This window comes from Apium graveolens, unplaced genomic scaffold (assembly GCF_009905375.1).
Source record: "Apium graveolens cultivar Ventura unplaced genomic scaffold, ASM990537v1 ctg2825, whole genome shotgun sequence".
NCBI lineage: Eukaryota > Viridiplantae > Streptophyta > Magnoliopsida > Apiales > Apiaceae > Apium > Apium graveolens.
Genome location: NW_027417816.1, coordinates 25,845 through 32,169, shown reverse-complemented (window position 1 = coordinate 32,169; position 6,325 = coordinate 25,845).

The window sequence follows — 6,325 nt, the reverse complement described above, 5'->3', positions numbered from 1 at the left end:
AGTGTAGGAAGCCAAATTCTGAGAAAAAGAAATTTGAGCAAGTTGATTATAAAAAGAAGTATTTTGATTTGCTCAAACAAAAGGAAAGAGCTTTTCTCACTCAAGATGATTGGGCAGCAGATGGGGTAAATGAAGATGATGATGTGGAATATGTCAACCTAGCCCTGATGGCTAATTCTGATGAAAATGAAACTAGTTCATCAAGCAACCAGGTAATTACTACTGATCTCTCTCAGCTTTCTAAATATGAATGCAATGAAGCCATAAATGATATGACCAATGAATTATATCATTTGCGTGTTTCCCTTAAATCACTAGCAAAAGAAAACTCTAGGATCAAGGAGAATAATGTGTTTTTAAGTGATAGGAATGTTGTGTTAGAGGATCAGGTAATTGAGCTTGAAAAATAAAACTTAAATGCTTGACTGTTGAGAGTGAACTAGCAGAAGCTGTTAAGAAAGTAGAAATTCTTTCTAAACAGTTAGAAAGTGAGCAAGAGGTAATCAAGGCCTGGAAAACATCTAGGGATGTTAGTGTTCAGATTGCAAAGGTTCAGGGAATTGAATCATTCTGTGAGGATGCCTGGAAGAAAAACAAAAAGGAGTTAGAATTAATTGATGGATTGTCAACGGATGTGGAATCAACGGATGATGAAAGTTATCCGTTGAAGGAAGAAAATGAGCATCCATTCAAGGCTCATCAATTAAAACAGGCAAGTTCTTTTAAAAATAAAAATCTCAATAAAAAGAATGATTCAACTCTCAAGAACTTTGTCAAAGAAGGAGCTAGCACATCCAGAGATGTCAGTAAGGTGAATATAGGACACATGACTTTAGATCAGCTAAAAGATAGGCTTAAGTTGGTTGAGGATAAGAAGGAAACTAAAAGAAAATCTAAAAGAAATGGGAAGGTAGGGATTAATAAACATAACAATTACACACCTGATAGGTATGCTCCTAGAAAAAGCTGTGTGCATTGTAAAAGTGTCAATCACCTATCTGATAATTGCAAATCTGTTAAAAATGCTCCCATGCCTTCAAATCCCTCCATGCCAAACATGTCTATGTCACCTCTGCATGCTATGCCTGTTATGTCTCACCAGAATCCCCATGCACATTTTGCAAACATGCCATATATTAACAATCCTTATTTTACTGCATTTAGTATGCCTCAAATGCCATATAATATGCCTATGTGGAATAACATGTTTGCACAACCTATGCCTTATCAAATTCAATCAAATGTGTTAAATGATTCTGTGACTAACCCTACACTTCAACCAACCATATCTGAGACCAAGGTTGACCCAAAGTTACCTAAGTCAAAAGATGCAGGAGGAATGAAGTCTAGGAAAAAGACTAACAAGGCTGGACCCAAGGAAACTTGGGTACCAAAATCAATTTGATTGATTTTGTTGTGTGCAGGGACAAAGAAGGAAACTATGGTACTTGGACAGTGGTTGTTCAAGACACATGACAGGAGATTTCACCCTGCTCATAGAGTTTAAGGAGAGAGCTGGCCCTAGCATAACCTTTGGAGATGACAGCAAAGGATTCACTATGGGATATGGCTTGATTTCAAAAGAAAATGTCATCATTGATGAAGTTGCATTGGTTGATGGTCTCAAACACAATTTATTGAGCATCAGTCAACTATGTGACAGAGGGAATACTGTTTCCTTCAATTCTGAAGCCTGTATTGTCACAAGTAAAAAGGACAATAAAGTGGTTCTAACTGGAGTTAGAAAAGGGAATGTGTACTTAGCTGATTTCAACTCTACAGATGCAGAATCCATTACCTGTCTTCTCAGCAAAGCAAGTCCAGTTGAAAGTTGGCTATGGCACAAGAAGCTGTCCCATTTGAATTTCAAGACAATGAATGATCTAGTCAAAAAGGACTTAGTTAGAGGAATGCCTCTAGTGGAATTCACAAGGGATGGACTGTGTGATGCTTGTCAGAAAGGAAAGCAAAAGAAAGTATCATTCAGTAAGAAGCTTGAATCTGCAATTGATGAACCACTACAACTTCTACACATGGATCTTTTTGGACCAGTCAATGTATTGTCAATTTCAAGGAAAAGATACTGCCTAGTGATTGTAGATGATTTCTCAAAGTTTTCATGGGTTTATTTTCTTGGATCAAAGGATGAAGCTAGTGAAATCATCATCAATCATATCAAGCAAGTCAACAATCATCCTAATTTCAAAGTAAGGAATATTAGGAGTGACAATGGAACTGAGTTCAAGAATTCAACCATGAAGTTGTTCTGTGAAGAAAGTGGGATCATGCATGAGTTCTCAGCTCCAAGGACTCCACAACAAAATGGTGTGGTGGAAAGGAAGAACAGATCACTAATTGAAGCTACAAGGACAATGCTTGAAGAGTCAAAACTCCCAACTTATTTTTGGGCTGAGGCTGTTAACTGTGCATGTTACACTCAGAATATTTCTCTAATCAATCAGGCAAAATGCATGACTCCCTATCAATTATTCAAGAGAAGAAAACCAACTTTAAACTTTCTACATGTCTTTGGTTGCAAATGCTACATCTTAAGGAATCAATCTGATCACAAAGGGAAGTTTGATGTAAAGGCTGATGAAGGAATATTTGTTGGTTATTCTGCTGGAAAATCATATAGGGTCTACAATCTAAGAACCAACATTGTCATGGAATCTGTACATGTTGTGTTTGATGATAAAAAGATTGATGGACTAACAGATGAGGGACATCATGAAGGACTCAAATTTGACAACATTGAGATATACTGTGATGATAGTGAAGATGAGAATGATAAAGAAGGCATCTCAAGAAGAATTCAGAATCTGCCTTTGGATAATGCACAGAATGCTGCATCCGTTGAAAGTCATAATTCAGCTTCCGTTGAAAGAAGCAATGCAGCATCCGTTGAAAGACAAAGTGCATCATCCGTTGAAGTTCATAATGAAGCATCCGTTGATCACAGTCTGTTAACGGATAATCAATTCACTTCATCAGTTGATAAAGCTCCCAATTCCTTTCAAAGGATCAGCAACTCAGGGGGAGTTTCAACTAATCAACATTCTATCTCACATCATGACAATACTGAGGCAACCTCATCTAGGGCTAATCTACCACCTCAAAGGAAACGGACCAAGAATCACCCTTTTGAACTGATCATTGGTGATGCTATATCAAAAGTACAAACTAGAAGGGCTACTCAAGATGAACGTCTGTATAGTAGCTTTCTATCACAGGAGGAACCTAAGAGAGTGGAAGAAGCTCTATTGGATCCAGATTGGATTTTAGCAATGCAAGAGGAGCTAAACCAATTTGAGAGGAACAAAGTATGGAAGCTGGTACCCAAGCCAAAGAACAAGAGTTCTATTGACACAAAATGGGTATTCAGAAACAAGATGGATGAAAATGGCATTGTCATAAGGAATAAAGCCAGATTGGTTGCTAAAGGCTATTCTCAACAAGAGGGAATAGATTTTGATGAAACAGTTGCTCCAGTTGCCAGACTTGAAGCCATCAGAATCTTTCTAGCCTATACAGCTAATGCCAATTTCAAAGTCTATCAAATGGATGTCAAGAGTGCATTTCTAAATGGGGAATTGGAGGAAGAAGTTTATGTAAGCCAACCTCCAGGTTTTGAAGATCCAAATTTTCCAGACTATGTGTATTATCTGTTGAAAGCACTCTATGGACTAAAGCAAGCACCTAGAGCCTAGTATGAGACTTTGTCAAAGTTCCTTCTAGATAATCACTTCACAGGAGGTACTGTTGACAAAACTCTCTTCTTTAGAAATGTTAATGGCTCTAAGATACTTGTACAAATTTATGTAGATGATATTATATTTGGATCTACAGATGATAAGCTTTGTAAAAAGTTTGCTAAATTAATGCAAAGTAAATATGAAATGAGCATGATGGGAGAGCTAACTTACTTTCTTGGTTTACAAGTTAAACAAGTTAGTGGTGGAATTTTCATTAGTCAAACTAAATATATTTATGATCTTTTAAAGAAGTTTGACTTAATGGATTGTTCACCTGCAAAAACTCCCATGGCCACTGCCACTAAGCTTGAATTAAACAAGGCAGAAAAGTCTGTGGATATTACAAGTTATAGAGGCATGGTTGGCTCACTTTTATATTTAACTGCTAGTAGACCTGATATAATGTTTTCTACATGTCTCTGTGCTAGATTTCAAGCTGACCCTAAAGAATCTCACTTAGTGGCTATTAAAAGAATTTTCAGATATCTCAAGAGGACTCCAAATCTAGGAATTTGGTACCCTATAGAGTCTGGTTTTGATCTAATTGGCTACTCAGATGCAGATTATGCAGGTTGCAAAATAGACAGGAAAAGCACAACAGGCACCTGTCAATTTCTAGGGAACAAGCTTATATCATGGTTCAGCAAGAAGCAGAATTCTGTTTCTACATCAACAGCTGAAGCTGAGTACATTGCTGCTGGTAGTTGCTGTGCACAGATACTATGGATGAGGAATCAACTATTTGACTATGGTCTGACTGTTGACAAAATTCCAATATTCTGTGACAACACAAGTGCCATTGCCATTACTAAAAATCTAGTGCAGCACTCAAGAACCAAGCACATTGATATCAAGTACCACTTCATTAGAGAACATGTGATGAAAGGTACAGTGGAACTTCATTTTGTTCCAAGTGAAAAGCAGATTGCAGACATATTTACCAAGCCACTTGATGAATCAACATTCACAAGATTAGTAAGTGAGTTAGGTATGCTTAATTATTCATAATCTATGTCATCTATATAATCTGTCTTGAAGCCTGAAATGAATTTGCTGCAAGAACAAAGCTGGCTTTAATTAAGACTTATCCTATCAACGGATATTCTCTATCCGTTGAAAGCCAAAATTTTTCTATCAACGGATGTTCATTATCCGTTGAAAGACAAATACATTTCTGGTAATTTTATCCTTCAACGGTTAAAATGGTGTTGTTCATCAACGGATAACTATTTCCCTTATCCGTTGAAGTGTCACGTTAGTTACTATAAGTGAGTCACAGCCGTTGATTCTTTAACTCAACCGTTGATAAAGATATACAGTGTTGTATGTATTTGTATTTAAGGTAGTTTTCAGAATTTCTACAGTTTTATTTATTCTTGAACGGCTGTAACTTACTTAAAAGTATCATTTAATCATTTTATTTACGTTTTAATTCAAGAAAGTATAAAAGCCCAATTGAACTCTTATTCTCACTTTACGCTTTCTTGCAATTCTTATTCTCTTTCTCTCTAAATTCTCAAGTTTTTCTCTGCAACCTCTACTCACAACAATGGCACCAGTAGTCAAAATTATGTCTCAAATAGGATTTGTTTATAAAAAGAATAATTTCATAGCCTTGGTTGAAAAGAATGAAGCCCATTCTGATTATCACAAGATGATGGACTTCATCAAGAACTGCAAACTAAGCTATGCAATGCTGGAAGCCCCAACCATCTACTGTGAGGTGATTGAGGAGATTTGGACAACTGCAGAGTTCAAATCCACAGATATGACTATTGCCTTCTCTCTCAAAGGTAAGGACTATTACATTAATTGTGATGATATACAATCTTGCTTTAAGTTGCCTGAGAATAATGCCATGACACCACACACTGATAAAGATGTCTCTGCTATGCTCGATTCCATAGGCTATGCTTTTGATTCTGCTCGTTTAGGTAGTATTAGAAGGAAAGGCCTTAGGAAAGAATGGAGTTTTCTTGGAGATGCCTTTATTAAGGTTTTCTCTGGGAAGATTAGCAATTTTGATGCTATCACTTCATCTCTTGTTAATATGCTCTATATGCTAGTTTCTGATAGGTACTTTAATTTTAGCAACTGTGTTATGCTAGAATTAGGTTCCAGATTAGGTAACAAAGCTAATAGACCACATAACATCTACTATGCTAGATTCTTTATGTTATTGGCTAACCATGTTGCTGAAGGTTTGGTTATATCCAATGAGAATAATAAACTCAAATGCTGGGCACAAGAGAAAAAGGTCCTTGCAGACCTTTTGAGAATGAACCTCAACAGCCAGGTGCCATTGGTATACTTGTCAATCATGAATGCACCACAGGTAAGTGAGGTAAATACTTCTATAACTCCTACTATTTCCAACCCCAATGTTTCTTTGCCTTCTAGTGTGGCTATGGAACCTGTGTCTTTGTCCAAACAGGCTCCTACCAAAGCCACCAAATCTAAAGTTTCCAAAGTCAAGTCAAAGAAACCTACCTCTGTTGTTTCTCAAAAGACAACAGTTGTAACAACTACCATAAACCCTGAATGGAGTGAACAGGGTGTGAGTGGTGAGG